The sequence below is a fragment of the Ornithodoros turicata genome, chromosome 1 (genome assembly GCF_037126465.1).
Source record: "Ornithodoros turicata isolate Travis chromosome 1, ASM3712646v1, whole genome shotgun sequence".
Lineage (NCBI taxonomy): Eukaryota > Metazoa > Arthropoda > Arachnida > Ixodida > Argasidae > Ornithodoros > Ornithodoros turicata.
This window is the reverse complement of record NC_088201.1, coordinates 99,025,174-99,051,957: the sequence shown is the minus strand read 5'-3', so window position 1 is coordinate 99,051,957 and position 26,784 is coordinate 99,025,174. Positions and strand designations below refer to the sequence as shown.

The 26,784-nt window shown below is 43.5% G+C and overlaps 1 long non-coding RNA gene across 1 annotated transcript; it reads right to left on the bottom strand.

Annotated features, from left to right (window-relative positions):
* Positions 1 to 16,127: 16,127 nt before the first annotated feature.
* On the bottom strand, positions 16,128 to 17,139 carry LOC135367027 (uncharacterized). Its single transcript, XR_010414339.1, has 3 exons — positions 16,736 to 17,139; positions 16,420 to 16,545; positions 16,128 to 16,317 (listed from the first exon to the last, which is right to left on the bottom strand). It is a non-coding gene; the product is annotated as an uncharacterized LOC135367027 (long non-coding RNA).
* Positions 17,140 to 26,784: the final 9,645 nt, after the last annotated feature.

Sequence of the window (26,784 nt, the reverse complement as noted above, 5' to 3'; positions counted from 1 at the left end):
ATTCATTTTAATGCCGCACAATGCAATGATGTCTACGCATGTACTCCTGTATGTTTGTGGAAGCCGCCGTGACTGCGAGCGGTTGTCGACGTTGTAGCTATATGCATTTGAACTAGAGGAGAAGCTAAAGGAAGTTAAAGTGGCACATGAGTGAGAGAGATCGATACATGTCCGAACAGAATGTTCGAAAAGCGAAATGTGATGCCATTGGAAAAATATATATTCATTTTAATGCCGAGTAATGCAATGATGTCTACGCATGTACTCCTGTATGTTTGTGGAAGCCGCCGTGACTGCGAGCGGTTGTCGACGTTGTAGCTATATGCATTTGAACTAGAGGAGAAGCTAAAGGAAGTTAAAGTGGCACATGAGTGAGAGAGATCGATACATGTCCGAACAGAATGTTTGAAAAGCGAAATGTGATGCCATTGGAAAAATACATATTCATTTTAATGCCGAATAATGCAATGATGTCAACGCGTGTACTCCTGTATGTTTCTGGAAGCCGCCGTGACTGCGAGCGGTAGTCGACGTTGTATGCATTTGAACTAGAGGAGAAGCTAAAGGAAGTTAAAGTGGCACATGAGTCAGAGAGCTCGATACATGTCCGAACAGAATGTTCGAAAAGCGAAATGTGATGCCATTGGAAAAATATATATTCATTTTAATGCCGAATAATGCAATGATGTCAACGCGTGTACTCCTGTATGTTTCTGGAAGCCGCCGTGACTGCGAGCGGTAGTCGACGTTGTATGCATTTGAACTAGAGGAGAAGCTAAAGGAAGTTAAAGTGGCACATGAGTCAGAGAGCTCGATACATGTCCGAACAGAATGTTTGAAAAGCGAAATGTGATGCCATTGGAAAAATATATATTCATTTTAATGCCGAACAATGCAATGATGTCTACGCATGTACTCCTGTATGTTTGTGGAAGCCGCCGTGACTGCGAGCGGTTGTCGACGTTGTAGCTATATGCATTTGAACTAGAGGAGAAGCTAAAGGAAGTTAAAGTGGCACATGAGTGAGAGAGCTCGATACATGTCCGAACAGAATGTTCGAAAAGCGAAATGTGATGCCATTGGAAAAATATATATTCATTTTAATGCCGAATAATGCAATGATGTCAACGCATGTACTCCTGTATGTTTGTGGAAGCCGCCGTGACTGCGAGCGGTTGTCGACGTTGTAGCTATATGCATTTGAACTAGAGGAGAAGCTAAAGGAAGTTAAAGTGGCACATGAGTGAGAGAGCTCGATACATGTCCGAACAGAATGTTCGAAAAGCGAAATGTGATGCCATTGGAAAAATATATATTCATTTTAATGCCGAATAATGCAATGATGTCAACGCGTGTACTCCTGTATGTTTGTGGAAGCCGCCGTGACTGCGAGCGGTTGTCGACGTTGTAGCTATATGCATTTGAACTAGAGGAGAAGCTAAAGGAAGTTAAAGTGGCACATGAGTGAGAGAGCTCGATACATGTCCGAACAGAATGTTCGAAAAGCGAAATGTGATGCCATTGGAAAAATAAATATTCATTTTAATGCCGAATAATGCAATGATGTCAACGCGTGTACTCCTGTATGTTTCTGGAAGCCGCCGTGACTGCGAGCGGTAGTCGACGTTGTATGCATTTGAACTAGAGGAGAAGCTAAAGGAAGTTAAAGTGGCACATGAGTCAGAGAGCTCGATACATGTCCGAACAGAATGTTCGAAAAGCGAAATGTGATGCCATTGGAAAAATATACATTCATTTTAATGCCGAACAATGCAATGGTGTCTACGCATGTACTCCTGTATGTTTGTGGAAGCCGCCGTGACTGCGAGCGGTTGTCGACGTTGTAGCTATGCATTTGAACTAGAGGAGAAGCTAAAGGAAGTTAAAGTGGCACATGAGTGAGAGAGCTCGATACATGTCCGAACAGAATGTTCGAAAAGCGAAATGTGATGCCATTGGAAAAATATACATTCATTTTAATGCCGAACAATGCAATGGTGTCTACGCATGTACTCCTGTATGTTTGTGGAAGCCGCCGTTACTGCGAGCGGTTGTCGACGTTGTAGCTATATGCATTTGAACTAGAGGAGAAGCTAAAGGAAGTTAAAGTGGCACATGAGTGAGAGAGCTCGATACATGTCCGAACAGAATGTTCGAAAAGCGAAATGTGATGCCATTGGAAAAATATATATTCATTTTAATGCCGAACAATGCAATGATGTCTACGCATGTACTCCTGTATGTTTGTGGAAGCCGCCGTGACTGCGAGCGGTTGTCGACGTTGTAGCTATATGCATTTGAACTAGAGGAGAAGCTAAAGGAAGTTAAAGTGGCACATGAGTGAGAGAGCTCGATACATGTCCGAACAGAATGTTCGAAAAGCGAAATGTGATGCCATTGGAAAAATATATATTCATTTTAATGCCGAACAATGCAATGATGTCTACGCATGTACTCCTGTATGTTTGTGGAAGCCGCCGTGACTGCGAGCGGTTGTCGACGTTGTAGCTATATGCATTTGAACTAGAGGAGAAGCTAAAGGAAGTTAAAGTGGCACATGAGTGAGAGAGCTCGATACATGTCCGAACAGAATGTTCGAAAAGCGAAATGTGATGCCATTGGAAAAATATATATTCATTTTAATGCCGAACAATGCAATGATGTCTACGCATGTACTCCTGTATGTTTGTGGAAGCCGCCGTGACTGCGAGCGGTTGTCGACGTTGTAGCTATATGCATTTGAACTTGAGGAGAAGCTAAAGGAAGTTAAAGTGGCACATGAGTGAGAGAGCTCGATACATGTCCGAACAGAATGTTCGAAAAGCGAAATGTGATGCCATTGGAAAAATATACATTCATTTTAATGCCGAACAATGCAATGGTGTCTACGCATGTACTCCTGTATGTTTGTGGAAGCCGCCGTTACTGCGAGCGGTTGTCGACGTTGTAGCTATATGCATTTGAACTAGAGGAGAAGCTAAAGGAAGTTAAAGTGGCACATGAGTGAGAGAGATCGATACATGTCCGAACAGAATGTTCGAAAAGCGAAATGTGATGCCATTGGAAAAATATACATTCATTTTAATGCCGAACTAATGCAATGGTGTCTACGCATGTACTCCTGTATGTTTGTGGAAGCCGCCGTTACTGCGAGCGGTTGTCGACGTTGTAGCTATATGCATTTGAACTAGAGGAGAAGCTAAAGGAAGTTAAAGTGGCACATGAGTGAGAGAGATCGATACATGTCCGAACAGAATGTTCGAAAAGCGAAATGTGATGCCATTGGAAAAATATATATTCATTTTAATGCCGAACAATGCAATGATGTCTACGCATGTACTCCTGTATGTTTGTGGAAGCCGCCGTGACTGCGAGCGGTTGTCGACGTTGTAGCTATATGCATTTGAACTAGAGGAGAAGCTAAAGGAAGTTAAAGTGGCACATGAGTGAGAGAGCTCGATACATGTCCGAACAGAATGTTCGAAAAGCGAAATGTGATGCCATTGGAAAAATATATATTCATTTTAATGCCGAACAATGCAATGATGTCTACGCATGTACTCCTGTATGTTTGTGGAAGCCGCCGTGACTGCGAGCGGTTGTCGACGTTGTAGCTATATGCATTTGAACTTGAGGAGAAGCTAAAGGAAGTTAAAGTGGCACATGAGTGAGAGAGCTCGATACATGTCCGAACAGAATGTTCGAAAAGCGAAATGTGATGCCATTGGAAAAATATATATTCATTTTAATGCCGAACAATGCAATGATGTCTACGCATGTACTCCTGTATGTTTGTGGAAGCCGCCGTGACTGCGAGCGGTAGTCGACGTTGTAGCTATGCATTTGAACTAGAGGAGAAGCTAAAGGAAGTTAAAGTGGCACATGAGTGAGAGAGCTCGATACATGTCCGAACAGAATCTTCGAAAAGCGAAATGTGATGCCATTGGAAAAATATATGTTCATTTTAATGCCGAACAATGCAATGATGTCTACGCATGTACTCCTGTATGTTTGTGGAAGCCGCCGTGACTGCGAGCGGTTGTCGACGTTGTAGCTATATGCATTTGAACTTGAGGAGAAGCTAAAGGAAGTTAAAGTGGCACATGAGTGAGAGAGCTCGATACATGTCCGAACAGAATCTTCGAAAAGCGAAATGTGATGCCATTGGAAAAATATATATCATTTTAATGCCGAACAATGCAATGATGTCTACGCATGTACTCCTGTATGTTTGTGGAAGCCGCCGTGACTGCGAGCGGTTGTCGACGTTGTAGCTATATGCATTTGAACTTGAGGAGAAGCTAAAGGAAGTTAAAGTGGCACATGAGTGAGAGAGCTCGATACATGTCCGAACAGAATGTTCGAAAAGCGAAATGTGATGCCATTGGAAAAATATATATTCATTTTAATGCCGAACAATGCAATGATGTCTACGCATGTACTCCTGTATGTTTGTGGAAGCCGCCGTGACTGCGAGCGGTTGTCGACGTTGTAGCTATATGCATTTGAACTTGAGGAGAAGCTAAAGGAAGTTAAAGTGGCACATGAGTGAGAGAGCTCGATACATGTCCGAACAGAATGTTCGAAAAGCGAAATGTGATGCCATTGGAAAAATATATATTCATTTTAATGCCGAACAATGCAATGATGTCTACGCATGTACTCCTGTATGTTTGTGGAAGCCGCCGTGACTGCGAGCGGTTGTCGACGTTGTAGCTATATGCATTTGAACTAGAGGAGAAGCTAAAGGAAGTTAAAGTGGCACATGAGTGAGAGAGCTCGATACATGTCCGAACAGAATGTTTGAAAAGCGAAATGTGATGCCATTGGAAAAATATATATTCATTTTAATGCCGAACAATGCAATGATGTCTACGCATGTACTCTGTATGTTTGTGGAAGCCGCCGTGACTGCGAGCAGTTGTCGACGTTGTAGCTATATGCATTTGAACTAGAGGAGAAGCTAAAGGAAGTTAAAGTGGCACATGAGTGAGAGAGCTCGATACATGTCCGAACAGAATGTTTCGAAAAGCGAAATGTGATGCCATTGGAAAAATATATATTCATTTTAATGCCGAACAATGCAATGATGTCTACGCATGTACTCGTGTATGTTTGTGGAAGCCGCCGTGACTGCGAGCGGTTGTCGACGTTGTAGCTATATGCATTTGAACTAGAGGAGAAGCTAAAAGAAGTTAAAGTGGCACATGAGTGAGAGAGCTCGATACATGTCCGAACAGAATGTTTGAAAAGCGAAATGTGATGCCATTGGAAAAATATATATTCATTTAATGCCGAACAATGCAATGATGTCTACGCATGTACTCCTGTATGTTTGTGGAAGCCGCCGTGACTGCGAGCAGTTGTCGACGTTGTAGCTATATGCATTTGAACTTGAGGAGAAGCTAAAGGAAGTTAAAGTGGCACATGAGTGAGAGAGCTCGATACATGTCCGAACAGAATGTTCGAAAAGCGAAATGTGATGCCATTGGAAAAATATATATTCATTTTAATGCCGAACAATGCAATGATGTCTACGCATGTACTCCTGTATGTTTGTGGAAGCCGCCGTGACTGCGAGCGGTTGTCGACGTTGTAGCTATATGCATTTGAACTAGAGGAGAAGCTAAAGGAAGTTAAAGTGGCACATGAGTGAGAGAGATCGATACATGTCCGAACAGAATGTTCGAAAAGCGAAATGTGATGCCATTGGAAAAATATACATTCATTTTAATGCCGAATAATGCAATGGTGTCTACGCATGTACTCGTGTATGTTTGTGGAAGCCGCCGTTACTGCGAGCGGTTGTCGACGTTGTAGCTATATGCATTTGAACTAGAGGAGAAGCTAAAGGAAGTTAAAGTGGCACATGAGTGAGAGAGATCGATACATGTCCGAACAGAATGTTCGAAAAGCGAAATGTGATGCCATTGGAAAAATAATATTCATTTTAATGCCGAACAATGCAATGATGTCTACGCATGTACTCGTGTATGTTTGTGGAAGCCGCCGTTACTGCGAGCGGTTGTCGACGTTGTAGCTATGCATTTGAACTAGAGGAGAAGCTAAAGGAAGTTAAAGTGGCACATGAGTGAGAGAGATCGATACATGTCCGAACAGAATGTTCGAAAAGCGAAATGTGATGCCATTGAAAAATATATATTCATTTTAATGCCGAACAATGCAGTGATGTCTACGCATGTACTCCTGTATGTTTGTGGAAGCCGCTGTGACTGCGAGCGGTTGTCGACGTTGTAGCTATATGCATTTGAACTAGAGGAGAAGCTAAAGGAAGTTAAAGTGGCACATGAGTGAGAGAGCTCGATACATGTCCGAACAGAATGTTCGAAAAGCGAAATGTGATGCCATTGGAAAAATATATATTCATTTTAATGCCGAACAATGCAATGATGTCTACGCATGTACTCCTGTATGTTTGTGGGAAGCCGCCGTGACTGCGAGCGGTTGTCGACGTTGTATGCATTTGAACTAGAGGAGAAGCTAAAGGAAGTTAAAGTGGCACATGAGTCAGAGAGCTCGATACATGTCCGAACAGAATGTTCGAAAAGCGAAATGTGATGCCATTGGAAAAATATACATTCATTTTAATGCCGAATAATGCAATGATGTCAACGCGCGTACTCCTGTATGTTTCTGGAAGCCGCCGTGACTGCGAGCGGTAGTCGACGTTGTATGCATTTGAACTAGAGGAGAAGCTAAAGGAAGTTAAAGTGGCACATGAGTCAGAGAGCTCGATACATGTCGAACAGAATGTTCGAAAAGCGAAATGTGATGCCATTGGAAAATATATATTCATTTTAATGCCGAATAATGCAAATGATGTCTACGCATGTACTCCTGTATGTTTCTGGAAGCCGCCGTGACTGCGAGCGGTAGTCGACGTTGTATGCTATAATTGAACTAGAGGAGAAGCTAATGGAAGTTAAAGTGGCACATGAGTGAGAGAGCTCGATACATGTCCGAACAGAAGTTTCGAAAGCGAAATGTGATGCCATTGGAAAAATATATATTCATTTTAATGCCGAACAATGCAATGATGTCTACGCATGTACTCCTGTATGTTTGAGGAAGCCGCCGTGACTGCGAGCGGTTGTCGAACGTTGTAGCTATATGCATTTGAACTTGAGGAGAAGCTAAAGGAAGTTAAAGTGGCACATGAGTGAGAGAGCTCGATACATGTCCGAACAGAATGTTCGAAACGCGAAATGTGATGCCATTGGAAAAATATATATTCATTTTAATGCCGAACAATGCAATGATGTCTACGCATGTACTCCTGTATGTTTGTGGAAGCCGCTGTTGACTGCGAGTGGTTGTCGACGTTGTAGCTATATGCATTTGAACTAGAGGAGAAGCTAAAGGAAGTTAAAGTGGCACTAGAGTGAGAGAGCTCGATACATGTCCGAACAGAATGTTCGAAAAGCGAAATGTGATGCCATTGGAAAAATATATATTCATTTTTATGCCGAACAATGCAATGATGTCTACGCATGTACTCCTGTATGTTTGTGGAAGCCGCCGTGACTGCGAGCAGTTGTCGACGTTGTAGCTATATGCATTTGAACTTGAGGAGAAGCTAAAGGAAGTTAAAGTGGCACATGAGTGAGAGAGCTCGATACATGTCCGAACAGAATGTTCGAAAAGCGAAATGTGATGCCATTGGAAAAATATATATTCATTTTAATGCCGAATAATGCAATGATGTCAACGCATGTACTCCTGTATGTTTGTGAAGCCGCCGTGACTGCGAGCGGTTGTCGACGTTGTAGCTATATGCATTTGAACTAGAGGAGAAGCTAAAGGAAGTTAAAGTGGCACATGAGTGAGAGAGCTCGATACATGTCCGAACAGAATGTTGAAAAGCTGAATGTGATGCCATTGGAAAAATATATATTCATTTTAATGCCGAACAATGCAATGATGTCTACGCATGTACTCCTGTATGTTTGTGGAAGCCGCCGTGACTGCGAGCAGTTGTCGACGTTGTAGCTATATGCATTTGAACTAGAGGAGAAGCTAAAAGAAAGTTAAAGTGGCACATGAGTGAGAGAGCTCGATACATGTCCCGAACAGAATGTTTGAAAGCGAAATGTGATGCCGATTGGAAAAATATATATTCATTTTAATGCCGAACAATGCAATGATGTCTACGCATGTACTCGTGTATGTTTGTGGAAGCCGCCGTGACTGCGAGCGGTTGTCGACGTTGTAGCTATATGCATTTGAACTTGAGGAGAAGCTAAAAGGAAGTTAAAGTGGCACATGAGTGAGAGAGCTCGATACATGTCCGAACAGAATGTTTGAAAAGCGAAATGTGATGCCATTGGAAAAATATATATTCATTTTAATGCCGAACAATGCAATGATGTCTACGGATGTACTCCTGTATGTTTGTGGAAGCCGCCGTGACTGCGAGCAGTTGTCGACATTGTAGCTATATGTATTTGAACTTGAGGAGAAGCTAAAGGAGTTAAAGTGGCACATGAGTGAGAGAGCTCGATACATGTCCGACAGAATGTTCGAAAAGCGAAATGTGATGCCATTGGAAAAATATATATTCATTTTAATGCCGAACAATGCAATGATGTCTACGCATTGTACTCCTGTATGTTTGTGGAAGCCGCCGTGACTGCGAGCGGTTGTCGACGTTGTAGCTATATGCATTTCAACTAGAGGAGAAGCTAAAGGAAGTTAAAGTGGCACATGAGTGAGAGAGCTCGATACATGTCCGAACAGATGTTCGAAAGCGAAATGTGATGCCATTGGAAAAATATACATTCATTTTAATGCCGCACAATGCAATGGTGTCTACGCATGTACTCCTGTAATGTTTGTGGAAGCCGCCGTTACTGCGAGCGGTTGTCGACGTTGTAGCTATATGCCTTTGAACTAGAGGAGAAGCTAAGGAAGTTCAAGTGGCACATGAGTGAGAGAGATCGATACATGTCCGAACAGAATGTTCGAAAAGCGAAATGTGATGCCATTGGAAAAATATACCTTCATTTTAATGCCGAATAATGCAATGGTGTCTACGCATGTACTCGTGTATGTTTGTGGGGAAGCCGCCGTTACTGCGAGCGGTTGTCGACGTTGTAGCTATATGCATTTGAACTAGAGAGAAGCTAAAGGAAGTTTAAAGTGGCACATGAGTGAGAGAGCTCGATACATGTCCGAACAGAATGTTCGAAAAGCGAAATGTGATGCCATTGGAAAAATATACATTGATTTTAATGCCGCACAATGCAATGGTGTCTACGCATGTACTCCTGTATGTTTGTGGAAGCCGCCGTTACTGCGAGCGGTTGTCGACGTTGTAGCTATATGCATTTGAACTAGAGGAGAAGCTAAAGGAAGTTAAAGTGGCACATGAGTGAGAGAGATCGATACATGTCCGAACAGAATGTTCGAAAAGCGAAATGTGATGCCATTGGAAAAATATACATTCATTTTAATGCCGAATAATGCAATGGTGTCTACGCATGTACTCGTGTATGTTTGTGGAAGCCGCCGTTTACTGCGAGCGGTTGTCGACGTTGTAGCTATATGCATTTGAACTAGAGGAAGAGCTAAAGGAAGTTTAAAGTGGCACATGAGTGAGAGAGCTCGATACATGTCCGAACAGAATATCCGGAACAGCGAAATGTGATGCCATTGAAAAAATATATATTCATTTTAATGCCGAACAATGCAATGGTGTCTACGCATGTACTCGTGTATGTTTGTGGAAGTTAAAGTGGCACATGAGTGCTGAGAGCTCGTTACACATCCGAAGAATTTGAAAAATACTTCAGAAAATCCCACAGAAACCCTCTTTTCTTTCAGGATAACATATGAGAAAATCGTTTTTCCTTCACATTTTCTTCACAATGGATGCAGTTCTTATACGTCTCTTACAGGCAATTGTGCAAGAAATGTTACAGCTCACAGATGCAACGATTTCTTGTTATTAATAATTTTTTTCATGGTCACAACTTGTAAGGAAAAAAAGCGATCTTATAGGATGATCTTGAGGTACCTTGGAAGATCTGTCAGAGACCCTAGATTTCCTTCAGGGTCCTCTTAGAATATGTCCCTTTTTTTTTCCACATTTCTCTGAGAATGCAATTCTTACTGGTAAATTATTTCTACGTGAATTTTCTTTCAGATGACAGGTACGAAAGGACTAGTGAATGGTGATTACAGATCCACGAGTGACTTCCCCAATATAAACAATTAGTCGCATTGCAGACAGAATAGATAATTGGGACTCATATATTACTTAGCATGTGCACTTTTAGTGAAGTAAAAAGATAATTAGGGCTTATATCACAATGTGTTCACATGTTACACTAACTTAGGTGATGGGTTCGTTCCGGTCTGCCTGCATGGTACCAAAGTTGGCCTAGATGGGGCACCATGAACACACTGAAGAAGCTTTTCTGTTGTTGGCACTCATCTTTATCACTGCATATGATATGTGGCGGTATACAGCAAAGTAGCACAAGAACAGGAAGAAGGTACACCATGGAATATTCTGAGCTTGGACATAACATGCAGAAATTACTGACACAATACGCATCCCTCTCTACACACAGTGATGATCCCAAATATTTATACACAGACATAGAAATCAACTTGTTATTAGCACTCTGCAAATTAAAGGGGATATGCATAATCACAACTGCACATGAACATCAGAACACTTCAGAAATATATGAAGAACAAGGTGTAGCAAATGCTGCAAATGAGACCACCTTGTGCAGTTGGAATTTATCACGCTATAATAATATGTAAATGAGAAACAAAAGCAGTTACACAGGTATATGAATGCTGAAACAAACACACATGCAGCACAGCAATAGGAAAGATTCGAGTGGAGCCTGCTGCTACACTGAAGTCTCAGTGTCAAACCAAGCAGAAATTCACACCTAATTGTTAAGCGCTCTGCTGAGAGTCGGAATCACAACTAAAAATGCACCGAGATGTTGATGTAGCAGCGATGTTCAGCCACAGGCTGAGGCATAGCCAGAAAAAAAAATTTGGGTGGGTCTTTATTGGAGGTTTACATGGGAGAGAGGATTTCTTTCTCTTTTCCGTTTCCCAAATGCACTGCTATAGGTACGGTTTCAGTGGGGAGTGGAGGCTGAACCACGATGGCTATGCCACTGTGCACAGCAAACATATTTGTAAAATATATTCATTCAAAACGTAGCGGAACTCACTTAAGTAACTTTTTATGAGCGCATGAGATGTAGTGATGATGGAGCGCAGTGCCTGGAAACGGTCATCCATAACATTTATTAACAGCTGATCGAGCCTGAAGTTTTCGGAAAATATTTTTCTAAATTCGGGGGTAAAAAACAGGTAAATAACATGTGCACTAAATTCATGTGAATTCAGGTGAAAAAACTTCCAGTATGCTAAATTCGGGGAGCAATCGGGCGCAGTTACTCAAGCCAACTGTAGTGGTTTGGTACAAACTGTGATGTAACTGCATTTGCTGCCAAACAAGTAAGTTAGTGCATTCCTACAGACATCCCAGTGAGGGGAATTTGCCGGGTAAAAATCGGGTTTCACCCTAAAGAGTGAACTTTCAATTCGGGGTGCAAATTCGAGGAAGAATCGGGTAAAACCCTCAAACTTCAGGCTCTACTAATTAAGCACTGCAATCATCTGAGAACAGGGGCTGTGCAGGGGAAGTATGGCACAGTGGCTACACAGAACAACTTTCACCTCATTTTTGGCAGGTAACAAAACCAACTGCAGATGCCTGAGCATTCACCCTACTGAGACTTCAGGTGTATAGCGCAAACTTCGAGTGGGTACAGAGCTTGAAAGCTGCTTCATCTCCTCTGTTAGTCTTTTTCAATGACATTGGGAAGTCTACATATGTACGACTTGTCCTCACGTAGAAAGCTCACCAAAAGGCACGCGCAAGAGAGATCACTGATTGGGATCGCCCGTAGAGTCGCTTGCGGTGGCAGTGAGCATTGCTTCATGTAACCTGGCAGCTTTGCTGCTTCAGCGGTATCATGCAGCACTAGTCCCCTTACAAAGAAGGATGCACGTTGTCTGACATCTGTGGAACTGTCAATATTCGTCTAATCTGAAGGAATTCCATCTGCTTCGTAAGTATGATACTGCTGTTGCTCTTCAATGGTTTCGAGTAGCCATGACTGTGGAACACCATACCAGTCACAACACAGCGTTTGTATTCTAGCCCTGTTTTCTGGTGCACTTGGGCACACGCTCTGAAGTGCACACCTCTCTACGTCAGAGAAATTAGTGATACGCTTTGGGCGCCCAAGCAAGCATGCTTCTTGCACATAGTCGCATTTAGAAGTTTTCTGTAGCCCAACATGTTCTGGCACATGCAGTTCACATCCGGAGACAGCTGATCACTGGAAATCACCAAGTCCATTTCCTGAATCATTGCGACTCTTTCAAGCACTTGCAGTGGTGCACCTTTTGCAGCTGTTACATATTTCACGAGCCTTCCATTACCTCCCTCGAAAACAAATTCTGAATGTGCCCACAAGGACCTAGCTTTTCAGCACATTTCGTGAGGTGCAGGAGTTGGTGGATATTAAAGGTCATCTTCTCATTGCCATTTGTAGCAGCGTGCCTTGCAACAAAGTCATGAAGGAGGCTATCTGCATGACACAAGAAAGAAACTTGAAGTGAAACTCTTCTGTACCAATGACATACATGACAAATCTTGCAACAGATAGGCACCAGCTGAAAAATTTCACAGGAAAAGCACAGCAGTTGCATACACATTACTAGGTGATACAGCAGGCACTGGCTATGCATCCAAGCATTTCGCAAGGTACACATAAGCTACAGGGCACCAACACATGTGCCTGTGAGCTTGAGGCTTCAGAGTTTTATTTTCCGATTTTAGCATAAGAGTTTGAAAATAATTTTGCCCTCTCAGTTTATACAAATTATGATTATGTACTTTCTATTTTTACTCTTTATTTTACTTTAGATAATCAGTTTTTCTTCTAAGTACTTTTCCGCCACAGACCATTCGGCCTTACCAACATCGGCCAGCCTAACATGGTCTCATCAACGAAAGGTGTACAACTGAGTTAATGAGAATTGCTTGAACATAGGTCTTGTGGCTTTATTCAAAGATTGGTCGAATAGTGCCAAATTTGTCAAGTACAACTGGGTCATTCCATGTCAAATGTCCCAGACATTGCGCTCGACCATCTCTAATATTTTCGGAAGAATTGCGGTTGATTATTACCCTGCCTGCTTATTTTTCACAAAACAATTTTTTTCGTCCTGTTGCTGCCTCCTGAAAGTTCCGACCAGCTGAGTTACCTGCCCCATTTTAAAAAATTCCAGAAAAATAACTGTTTTGCCAATTTCAAGCGGACTTCTGCGTGATCACACTGAATGGGGGCTTTTCCTACGACATATCGTCTGAACTCAGTCAGCTGATTTCTTTGTCGGTTTATAACCACTGAAACTGTTCAAATAAGGAAACTTCCAAGATTTTTTATTTGATACTTACGATATCTTCACAGTCCATATGCGATGCTGCTAAGGATGCTATCATTAAAGTATCATCTGAGGGTGAGCAATACAAACGACTGTGAACAGATTGTAAATGTCAAATAAAAAAATTTGAAATTTTCGAATTTGAACAGTTTTCAGTGGGTATAAACCGATGAAGAAATCAGCCGACCAAGTTCAGACGATCCGTGGTACGAAAGCCCCATCCAGTGTGATCACGCAGAAGTGCAGTTGGAATTGACAAAAAGTTATTTTCTTGAATTTTTTAAAAAGGGGCAGGTAACTCGGCTGGTCGGAACTTTCGGGAGGCAGCAACAGGACGAAAAAAAAATTCTCATGAAAAAGAAGCTAGCAAGGCATTTGTTCCCAGGTAATAATCAGCAGCACTTTTTACGAAACAAATCTGAGATGGTCGAGCGCAATGTCTGGTACATTTGACATCGAATGACCTAACTGGGGCCTCTGCATGATTTATATGCCCACCGATGCCGTTGCACTGCCAGACCATTCAACACTGTTTGTTGTGAAACATGGGCAGCTTGGATGCAGCAGTGCATGCTGACTTTTGAGTGCGGAATATGTGAATGGATGGCAGTCATCAATGACGTTTTGGAAATACATCTGACCAAAGTTTGAATACGACCGTATGTACGACCACAAATGCTTAGCAGCCCTTCGCAGTTCTGCGTTTGAGATTTCAGTCTGCAGGAGGATGTGCACAGCTTCCGCAAGCCTCTTCAGCTGTGACTAGTGTGCGGGGGGGGGATGATGCCGAAGGTACAAGAAAGGGAATAAAACAATAACCAGTGCCTCCATTCACTGGCTTTCCAAATGTACGCTCTTCAAGAGGCCTTGGCAGTCTTGTAAAGCAGTCTGGAGGCTTTGTGCAAAGCAGCCTCTCATTAATTGCTTCAAGGGAGCTGCTCATTGATGCTGTAAGAAAGAAAGGTGATGTACATACATGCAGGTGGTGATGACACTGCCACAAAATCGGACTGGTAAATTCACAAACCACAAGGCCACAAAGGAACTCATTATGGTACATGGGTCTTAGATATAAGAACAGAAAATAGAGCACAAGAACACGGGAAGGCTTGAGAAAGGGTGAAGGAGAAATACACTCGTTTTGGTACTTGAGTTTTTTAAGGCGAGTGTCAAACTTACACAAGGTGTTTCATTTAAGATGAACCTCACGTTCAAAAAATAATGGCACATTGAATTAGAATAGGACCACTTGCATAATGTCACCCCTCCATTAGCCTGGACCATCTCAGTTTATTTTTTCTCAATTAACTGACTGACTGAGTCGCATGTTACCTGTGGAAGTCACTACACATTTTTTGGGGCGTGGAAGAAAACTCATAAATGGTAGAGAGTTGCGACCAACAGCATTCGCTGTCCTGTTTCACCACCTATAACTTCGCCACTGACACGTTCACTTCAGTCATTATAAGTACAAATTACAAAATTAATTTATTAATTGTGAAAAAGAGCACAGTGAAGAAGTCTAGGCTACTCATGACATTATGTGAGAGGTCTTATACTGATGCGATGCACAGTTAGTTTTTAAAAGTGGGGTTCATCTTAATTGAAACACTCTGTACATCATGAGAGTTTTAACACCACATGATGCTTCCGTTAATCTGAACATGTTTAGCAAGTGTAGAGTAGTGCTAGACATGATACTGCTTTCTCTCATAGCATCTGACTTACATAGGACGATATCCGTAAGATACTTGGTCACACCAAGGAGAACGCAGTGCATGTAATCGACACTTTGGCCCCAGACAACGTCAAATCACGCCAAGTTAACAAGCGCTGACGGCCCTTTAATTCCGTTGACTGGACGGTCATACTTCAATGCAAGTTGCATGTCCCTAGCTGTGCCATGCATCGTCCTTTCACCTACAGGGGTGGTGTCAGGAAACCTCATTGTACCTGTAAGGCAAGTAGTGAACACTGATTAGATGTAAGAACACTAGCTGACAAAAAGCTAATTGACGTAGTCAACGGCACTCAAAAAACGTGCAGAGCGCTATATAAACCATCTCTGTCCAGTCCAGAGCCATGTGGGCTATCTAAATATTTTTTGGGTTACATCTAGTTAATTGCAAACACGTTGTTTCGTGATGAATTTCAGTTCTGATGCATCGGAATATTACACCCACAGAACCATTAACCGCCCGTCAACATCCAGCGAACGTCGGGTTGTGGATGTTGGGTACGTCTCACGAACGTACACATTTGCTCCCGATTACGTTTTAACTACGCCCGTACTACCGTGCTAATCAAGAGAAAATTATGCGAAATGGACGTCGTAGGACCGCCGATGCGGATGTTCGAGGGGCCTGTGGAGGATCTCTATCTCGGCCCTATAGGTATCGCGCGGCTATGGAAATATCGCAATTTTAATCATGAGATGAACAGAAGGACGCAAGTGTGCAACCAAAATACTTTATTTCTATGTGGACTTTATTTACATTCGTGCATTCGTACATGCCTGCCGGCACATAAGCAGTACAAATAATGAAAACACGTGACAAGGTGCCATATCCAGATCATTCCAGTTCATACAGATCGTGAACACCATACCACCACGTTATCTAGAAAAGAAAAAAAAACATCCATGTTACTCGCCGTATAATTAGTTGGCATCTTGCATGAAACCGACGCAACTGTATCCTCACGCTCCTTCACGTCTTGTGAATGGCTACCGGTGTCTTGATATTGTTCCTTTCTGTGTCTTCCGGCCTCTGTAACTCATTGGCCAAGTTCTGCCACCGAGGCACACTGATAAAAACAACAGACATAATCAGGCATCATTGGTCTCTGCCTATGGCACATACGCATATCAGCGTTTGGCCGTACTTCTTGTTTACCTAACATTCTTACCTGTAACGCATAAGACAGTAAATAATTCCAAGACTGCTCATAGAGAAAACACTCCACACTCTCTGTGAGACGCTGAGACGCACGCAGCAATGAATGACCGATGCTAAGCGGTATAGCCCTTTATGCCTGAAAGAACATCAAGAACACAGTGAATGAACCACAAAATAAAAGTAGCACGTAATGCTAATATGCCTATATTACAAGCTCAGCTAGGATCGATTGCATTTTTTTCACTAGCCAGTGGGCTAAAGCGACTTGAAGAACAAATGAGTCTTAAACGCGAGCGCTAGGAAACAAAGGCACCACGGCCGTTTACCTGCATTTGGGTCATAGACATTGGCCCCCGATGGAGAATCCGTTACGTACAAGGCATATGCTCCTAACTCTTCACAAAATTCAAGTTGTACTGGTGCTGTTCGCGTTGAAAATTACCGTATTACTCCGAGTCATTCCAGACGCCGCCATGTTTCTCCAGCGTCTCCAGCGGCGTTTGAAATCATCCGCACAACAGGCTATGGCATCACGTGACTCTCTCTTCTGCGCGTTGCGGAAAAAATAAGCCTTCTGCGCAGATTTCTGCTCTAGGCGGCGACGCAGTCAGACGACAGACCGGGAGAGAAGAACGAGTTGGAGTGTGAAGGGCGAAAAGGGATGCTGAAACGGCTCTTTGTGGACACACTGCGGATGGGGTGCGCACGGTGTCCACAGGGTAATATACGTGGGACGTGTGCTGACGTATATTCATTGGAGCATCCCATCTAACGCGTCCAGGAGGCGTTCAATCGATGTTCACTTTAGGCTGCGGATGCTCGGACCCTTGTCGGCTGTCCAGGGGCGGTTACTGGTTCTGTGGGCAGCTGCGGCAACAGTTGCTACTCGAGGTGAATATCCACTGAAGCATCTTTTTTTCATTTGTGGGAAGAAGGGGGTAGAAATTACCTCCTACAGGCTACATGCAATACAGAATACATGCTGTGAGTTCACTTTTAGTGCCCATATAGCAGAGGTCTTCAGTGAATGGTCGTCTGCCACTCTTCTCTTGTTAATCTTTTGGTAATACACATGTAAAGCAAACCAGTAAGAGGTCAAGAAACTATACAGCAATTCGGTAACACAAAATAAAAGAAAGCCTCAGGAAGGGAAAATCTGCTCGAAAAAAAAAAAAAGTTTCAATAAATAATAGGCGTACCACGATATCCTGAGAAATTCCAACAAAGGAACATTTCTTTTCCGACAACACTGATCCCACAACCTATAAACTCTTTGGGTTCTGAGCATAAGTGGAAAGAGCATGTTGCTAACCTACACAATACTGAAATTCTGGGATAAATGAAGTTTCTTGTGAATGAATGGAAAGCTAATTCATGATAAAATAACTGGGTAGAATTGGGTTTAGCACGGAATAGCCAGGCCCTGTGTATAGTCCAACATTAAGAGGACATGTTCTAAGTGCCCTCAGTGAAACAAAGTGAATGTACTTGAGTACAACTTGCCTTCAATGCGCTCGCCTCTGACAAAACACCATGGACAGGAGAAGTAACCACTGTATAAGTTCTGGTTTTGAACAGCAGCACGAGCTGGTGCGTCTACACAGCAGCATACAGCACACACATCCTGGACGATAAAGCTTCACTGTTGCAATGCCATTCCACTTCCTTTGTTGAGTTCAATTCCTCCACAAACTTCTTCATGAACACAAGCATATTGGGGTGAGTTTTCCCAAACCACAGTCCGGCTGTTATGCATTCCTGGAAACGGACAGCAGGTGGCAGTTCATTGATTATGAACTGAATAGGCCATATGGAAACCTTGGAGGACTTGTACAGTGGACTGCCATCAGTATTAAACATAATTGTCAGGTCTGAGAATTTGAGGTCTCCATTTGTATGCAATGCTCGATGAACTGACCCACTCGTGATGTCAGACATGTCCTCATTTCCTCTATCCTGTTGAAGCTTCTTGAGGTTACTGTAGAGTGCATCGCTGTTCCTCAAGACGACATTCTTCACCTGGTGTTCCATATTTAGGATGCTGAAAAAGTGACCCTGCTTCCGCAACTCAGTTTGACTGCGCCGTACCTTGCAGACGGAACAAATCATGCTTTCCCTGTCACTTTCTTCACTTAATAAAGTTTTACAGTATTCACAATAAAAGTGGTGCTTCACAAAGCTGTTTGCTCTTGCCATCCATATTTTGCGGAGCATATATTTGCTCGGTGGCAGGACGTCAGCGGAATCAAACAGTGCATTTATGAGCTTTAGGAGGTCATCTACGGCTGACCATGTTAACCCGTGCGCGATGGTGAAGGACATGATCATAGCAATTGCTTCCAGTTTCTTGGTTCTCGAATTAGGCAATGTGCCTTCACCATACTGTTGAAATATATCACTGAGTTGGTCAGGTTCCTGAGCTTGGGTCGAACTATTGAAAGAGTCGTGGTGAGGGCTGTACTCCTGTGGTGCATCAACTCAGGCCTCGTCCGTGCTTAGGAAGGTATGCCGTTGTGCTGCTGTACTTGATGCCAAGTGACATGCCGGAGTGTTGTCACTTCCTGCTAGAAGAGGGCCACTTCCAGATTCACTATCATCACTGCCTTCTACACAGTGAATGTTACCATGTGGGCTGTGCTCAGGTGGTGAATCAACCATGCTCTCATCAGTACTGTCTTCACTACTGTCACTTGAAGGCAGGGCATGCAATACGTCTGATGCTGTGTGTGCCACAAAGTCACATCCTGTGGCGTTGTCACATTTAATGGAGTGCCATCCTCTGTCCTGTCGTCATGTTCATGTTGACGAGTACCATACAGTTCTTCTGGGCGTAATGGAGGAAAACCAGCTGATGTGCTAGGGTAAGTGACTGGTGGTTCATATCCCTGAGCCTCTTCAACACATCCGTGCGTGCCTTCATTTGGCCCTGCTGTTCTGACGACGCTCTGGTGGTCTCCGGGTTGATGTTCCTGTGGAGTATACCGATGTTTGTCCGCACTGCTTGACGCGTCGCTTGGCACGCTTCCTGCGTCACTGTGCGCAGGCGCATTCGAGGTTGAATCTGCTGCTTCAGAGTGGCTTTCTCCGCTTGTCTCAGTGAGCTTCCTCCTGAAGAATGTTGCCCGCGGAACCTCAAATGGAGCGTCCTTGTACAGATATAGCTGTCTTTGTTTTCGTCCTCGTGGCATCCCTGATAAGAACAATATATATATGGCATAATAAATGACTGAGAAAGGGTAAAGAGGCTAGCCGCAACGTAGCGAAGGAATATATAGATGCAGGCAAGCCTGAAGGCATGATTTATAACACAGCTTTGGCCAGAGGCGGATCCAGGATTTTTCTGAGGGGGGGGGGGGTTCCCTCTAGGCAAATGCCAAATGCATGCGGCGGTTGAACCCCATGTTAAAGGTCGCGAATCGGGGGGGGGGGGTCCGAACCAGTGGATATCGCAACCGGCTTTGATCAGTAGGCGTGCTTCAACATAAAGCGTAAAGGGGTCCGGGCCCCTGGATCCGCGCCAGGCTTCTATAAGGTGTGCCTCAAGAGTAAGCAGAGAAAGCAAAACGTGCTTACTGTTTCCAGATTCGGCGCCCTTCTGTTAGTGACACAAATCACTCAAGATGCACGGACTGTTGCGCGAAACGTCGCCTTGAGTACGCGCACCGGTAAACGAGAATAGCATTTGCGACGGGCTGTTCAGTTTACCGCGAGCTATTGTCTTCGCGCAAAGCATTTACGTTTTCGTTTTCTTTATTATTTTGTTTTATTCTTGCTGTGTTTAATTATCGCAGACGTGCTTGTGCATCTTTCACAGTTCCAGTTCCAGGATTACATTTTGCGAGGAAGCCGCGAGGCCGCGTCACCCACTTTCCAACCACTTTCTGTGGTGCTCCGCGTCCTGTGCAATGGAAAGTTTTGAGTGGGTGCACCTGTTGCCGGTTGTCACATTCAGCAGGTAAGACCTCTACTGTGTTAGTACTATGCTACCGTACATTAGTACATATCGTCGTTGAGTACAAGAATCTGCTACTTTTAAGCGTAGTAAGATGTATGCATTTGTAGGAGGCTATGCATGCGCACGTTCGTTACGTTGAAGACGGCATGGAAGCTAACCTGCCTGTCAGTCTGATAAAAGATTTCGATCCGTCAGCGGATAAGGACTTCAAGAGAGTCCGGCAGGTGTTATGGTGTGATGAGGACGGCAGTCTGGTGGGGTACTACCCGGCACAAATACAAAAGATAGGAGGTATGTCCACACGTCTGTAATCCGAAACTACGTACAATGGTGCTCTCGCATAAATTTAGACAAATGCCGAATATTGCTCGCGAATTGTGCCATTGGCGTTGTGAATGAAGTAGATCAATCTCTTTAATTCGTGATGTTTCAGATTCAGAGGACGATCTGATAAGGCAGTTGCTCGAAGAAAACTCGGCGATCCCTCGTGCTCTGACCAGAGACGCCGACACTGATATGGAGGTAAGAACCGGGTGTAAGCTGTGTTGTACCAGTGACATAGCCCGAGTGTTGTTCCCCCCACCAAGAAAACAACTTTCCCATGTAAGCCTAGGACAGCACATAGGAAAAAGGTCATAGCGATTTAAATCAAATAATCCCGATAACTTTGCTGTTGTTCTTCTTGCATTCTTGTTGCTTACTACTCTCATCACTCACGTAGAGGGAGAGCCGTCCTAGAATAATTTGTATCAGCGTAACGGAAGCGTGATGCGTCACGAGATACTGATGATAATTTTTTATAACTTTGCCATCTGATCCATTTACTCATGTGTCACGTGGCTAACCGGAAAATAGGTTCAAATGATCAGGCAGCAGAAACCCTTAACTTGACAGTTAACTTTTATAATTAGTTTCGCTAATTAACGAGGATTGGTGGGTGGTGTAAATTACAAAGCTGTTGTGCACTCCTTTGAAATTTGTTGCCTACAAACTTGAGCACTGAGCGAACACCTCTGGGTCAGTAAGAAGGTTCTAGAAAAAAAAAGTGCTTAACATGAGCGTGTCCAACAATTCGTGATCTGCGGGCATTTTCACGCTCTCCCACTGTCTCGCTGGCTCTCCTAACTTGTGTGATGCACCCCCAACTTCCATGGATTTCTGCAGTCAAAAACCTGAGACGAACAGAAGAAGGGAAAATATATGGGCTAATATCTGCATTCTCACAAGGTGCATCATGCAGTTTAGCAATTCCAGTGTGACCATTGATAGTGCAAAACACTGTAATATGAGCTGGTTCTATACCTTCACCTATCGATAGCACCAGTTACGTTTATTTCTTACTTTTCCAGTTCACTTCCGGTTTGGGTTCAGGTGTGTCTTTGAAGTTTGATTCAACACCCTGCTATTATTGAACAAACTATCGTGGGTCTCGTACGACTGCTTTGTGCACCCTCTATGTACCGTATAAACCGGAATATAGCTCGACCCAGTGTATAAGTCAGCTCCTGTTTTTGAGGGGATGTCACAGAAAAAAAAAAAAAGCTTCGTAGTGTGCTCAGAAAGTCGAGAGCAGCAGTTAACACGGTCTAAATAAAAGGTGTTTTAATGCGCAATGCAAGTGCATCTTTCCACTTCTATTTTCATGTCACAAAATATTTTTTTGCGAAATTCACCAGAAATTGACAATAATTATCACTTTTGTTGCCTACGATCGCGAAAAAGGTGAGACAAATTGCCTGTCTGCACTGAACTGATCAGTATATAAGACGGGGGTTAGTTTTCTCTGTCCCAATTTTCGGGAAAAAATCATCGACTTACAGGGTGCGACACTCAATTGTGCCACATTTCCGTTGCGTTCTAAAAAAAGATAAGGTTCTATTCGCCTGAGGTTTTGCACACCAATAGTTATTCTCCTGAAGTTTTTTGGCGTTCTTTGTGTGCTTCATCAGCCCACGCAAAGGGGAAATTGATAAAGTTGACATGTTTGTCGCCATTTTCTGTGGCGTATTCCTGGACATTTTGACGCCATCTCGCTCGTTTGAACAATGTTGTTGGTGTTGTTACGAGTCTATTCCGAGTCAGACGTGTCTCAAAGCACACAAGGTGCATCAGGAAGCTTCAGCCTGAGCTACTGCCTTGCACGTAGCGACGAATTAATCATATTGAAAAGCGACGCCCCAGCAAGATGGCATCAGAATGACTGGGTACAGGCTATAGAAAATGCATGGGGCAACAATTTCAACAATTTTTATTTCCTCTTTGCGCGGGCTGACAACGTTCACAAAGAAGCCATCTCGCTGGGACGTTGCCTTTCAACATGATTACTTGTCGCTACATGCAAAACAGTAGCTCAGGCTGAAGCTTTTTGATGCACCTTGTGTGCTTTGAGACACGTCTGACTCAAAATAGTCTCGTAACAACGCCAGAAACATTGTTCGAACGAACGAGATTGCATCAAAATGATCAGGAATAGGCCACAGAAAATGCATGGGACACAAAATTCAATATTTATTTCCCCTTTGCGTGGGCTGACAAACCCCACAAAGAATGCCAAAAGAAACTGAAGGAAAATAGCTATCGGTGCGCAAAATTTCAGGTAAGGTGGACTGCATCATCTTTTCATATGACACGACGGAAATGCGGCACACTTGAGTGCTGTGCCCTGCATGTTCTGGTTTATACGGTGGTTGATGAAAATTAGAATCCTTTTCATCATGCTGCCTGTTTCTGCACCAGGTTGTGTACCAAATGTTGTGAATTTGTACATTGAAATTCCAGTTGCCAGTGAAAGTCCAGAAAGTGGAAGCCCTGGAAATAAATCTCCCTTAACGTGAACGTATGTTTTTCACAGACAACTCTGTGTAAATTTTTTTCACACAAGCCCACAGCCAAAAATAACTTCAGATTACTGCTTGCAGATGGATAGGTGCGCAGGGATCATGTCATAAAGTAATGCCACATCTTCTCTGTGCTGTTTTTTTCTTTTTTCATTAGCTAGCACAGATGCTTCCAAAGGTGCAGTGAAGTAATATATCCTAGATTTTGCATGGGGCATTTGTGAGGAATGAACTGGGATTAATTCGGAATTAACTAGGAACATGGAGATAATCAGTCAGAGCTGCTCTCACGCACATGCTTCTTTAGGCGAAGACGCCTGGCCCCTCGAAGAAGCAGCGGAGGCACAATGAAAAAGTTTCTCGCAAGAGAGAGATGAACTGCATTCTGATGGATATGCCATCGGAAAAGCATCAAAGCTCTGAAGGACCATCGGAAGAGGTGCGAAGGCCTCAGTCGGCCCAGATCACACAGATTGGGAGTGAGAAAGAACTACGAAAGCTAAAAGAAGAAGTTCGGTTGTTAACGAAAGAGAAAGAGGGACTGGCAAATCAACTGCAAACACTTCAAGCAACAACAGAGCATCTTCAGAAGAAGTTAGAGGTAGCAGAGAATGAACTGCTTGCGGAACGAGCACTATGCCGGAGGTCCCATGAGACACTGTTAAAGAAGTTTGGTGAGTACTGCAGATTACTGCAGTATTGCCCTGCCCTCTGAAGGTGAACTGCATATTTTGTTACAGATATCATCCCTATAGTTACACAACCAGAGGTGGAGCATCAGCAGGGTGAACTGCTTCAGTCAGCAGAAAAATTCTGTTCAGCTTGGGCCACCTTGAACGAATCTGATGATGGTACATTTGGAACAACCTGGACCCAGTGCAGCACTCAAGCTGTGGAAAGTGTGCAAGATGGACCATATAGTGCAGGCGATTACAATGCAGGGCATGCTGTTGCATGCCCAGAAACAGCTGAGTTGATTGGACAGGTATGGGCAAGTGTTGAAAATGACTGTGTGTAAGGCCACTTGTTTTCCACAATTTTGCAGAAATTTGCTGAATTTGCCTGTTGTTCTTGATTTAGAAATTGTCACACAATTCTGCAGAATTGCATAATTTTTGGAAAATTTGATGACAACTGGACCAATTTCCATCACACTGCTTCATTTCTAGTCGCATAAAAACGTTAATTCTGTGTCATTCTTTCGAAATGTTGAGAAGAGAATTGGGTGGAGTTTGCCACAGCTGATCGGATTTTTCAAGCAGTTTCTTCGAATGCGCTGACAACTGTCCGATTTCTAAAGCGGGCTGTACCCTGTGCACAAAAGTGTTGCGGGAAGCCCGCTTTACAGAAGTGTTTGCAGCTAGTGAATCGTATCTTGCAGGCAATTTCCCAGCTGTATATATATATATATTGATTGAACGATGCGACAGCACCAGAGGACACGTGTTTCGCCGTGTTTGCGGCTCGTCGGCCCTGGGTAGCTGCGCATCGTTCGGGATTGGCAAACCAGGGGTCACTCAGCGAGCGATATACACCTGGGAGGGTGACTGAGCACTCCTCAATGGCACAGTGCAAGCCAGTGAATTATAAAAAAGGGGGAAAAGCCATTTTAAAAAAATAAGTACATGATGCAAGACGTGTTTGAAATTCAAACTTACAGATTAAAATGGCTTCTATGGCTGCACGTAGAGAAACATAACACTCATCAACGATGCGACAGCACCAGAGGACACGTGTTTCGCCGTGTTTGCGTGCGTTCGGGATTGGCAAACCAGGGGACCCCTGGTTTGCCAATCCCGAACGATGCGCAGCTACCCAGGGCCGACGAGCCGCAAACACGGCGAAACACGTGTCCTCTGGTGCTGTCGCATCGTTCAATGAGTATCTGTTTCTCTACGTGCAGCCATAGAAGCCATTTTAATCTGTAAGTTTGAATTTCAAACACGTCTAGCATCATTTACTTATTTTTTTTTAATGGCTTTCCCCCCTTTTTTATATACCGTATTTTCACGCGTATTAGCCGCGGCATATGCGCGACTTTTTTTTTTTTTTTCGCGGACGTTCTGCGGCTTATTTGCGGGTGCGGCTTATCTGGTGACTATTTTTCCCTGGTGCTTTCCCCATACCCCGAATTAAACGAAAGGGCCGACAGTGCCTCATGTTTTTCGGAACAGGACCGCCCTGCCAGTGCACGAATAATACCGAACAGAGGCGGGTCCACATTCGAGTGGACTGACCTTCCGAATACATTCCCCCACGCAGCTTTAACAAAAGGGGTGACAGTGATTCATGTCTCCTGGAACACCACTAACCCGTCAATCCACGAAAAACACGCAACAAGGGCACAATCCGATCTTAGTAGAACACTAGAACTGACCTCCTTTGTTATACATCATTCCGACACCGGAATGTGGACAGGGTTTATGGCCTTCCCTACGGTCTCCTCTGTCGGCAGACCCACAGGAAGGGTTCAGTACACCTGACATCGGGATAAAGCGTGGTCAGCTAAGCGTCAGTTCTGATTTGACCAGAGCAGCAGCATTCGTGAACACGGGCACGGCAGTTAGAGGTGAGGCATGGCTCCAACGCGAAGGCACAGCTACGACAGCGGCTTCAAACTAAAAGTCGTCGACTTCGCGGACGAATACGGGAACAGGACAGCCGGCAGGGAGTACGGCGTCGACGAGCGTTGAGCGTCTCTATTGATTTTGTATGTGCATCACTGGTTTAGCGCACAAAGCAGTCGCGTCGTATTACCCGCGGCTTATCTGCGAGTGCGGCTTATCTTCAAAATTTTCAAAATGTATCTAAAAACGAGTCCTGCGGCTTATCTGCGGTGCGGCTAATACGCGTGAAAATACGGTATATATATATATATATATATATATATATATATATATATATATATATATATATATATATATATATTAAATTCTGGTAAGTCATTCTTGCGAAGAGGTCGAGCAAGTGTGCCCGACCATCACAGATTATTTCGAAAAAAATCATGGCAGTTCCTAGGCACATGTAATCCTACACCATGAAATATTTCTGCTCCATTGCAAATAATTCAAGGGCAAGGCGCCTTCGAAGTGAGCGTCTCTTACATAAACTGCCTTTCACTCGAAGGTCTGCCGCGGCGGTTTCGAATCACTTGGAGAGGTACAATTTCTTTTTTTCTTGTAGAGTAATATTCATTTCATTTGCTGCACGTAATTCCGAGTTTGTTACTCGAACCGGAAAACGCTAGTCGAAGGCGCAACAAACACACTTTTTTCATGGTTTCATTAATTTATTGCTAGTGGTGCATAGGACAACTTTGGATGAATATTTTTTATATATACGGCTTTGCCAGTACTTTGAAGAAAAAATAGCTCTTCAAGGCAAACATGTATTACACAAAAAATATCAATAAGTCAAGGCTTTTAGTAAAGTTGCCCATATTGAACTAGCAAATATGCAGTGAAGAGGTTGGTCTGGAGAAGTATTAAGAATGTTGTTCCTACTTCTCAGAATTTTGCAAATGCTATTCTGTAAGCAGTCGGTAACGTGGAGCGTTTCTGAGGACATGCGGCATTTGGTGCGT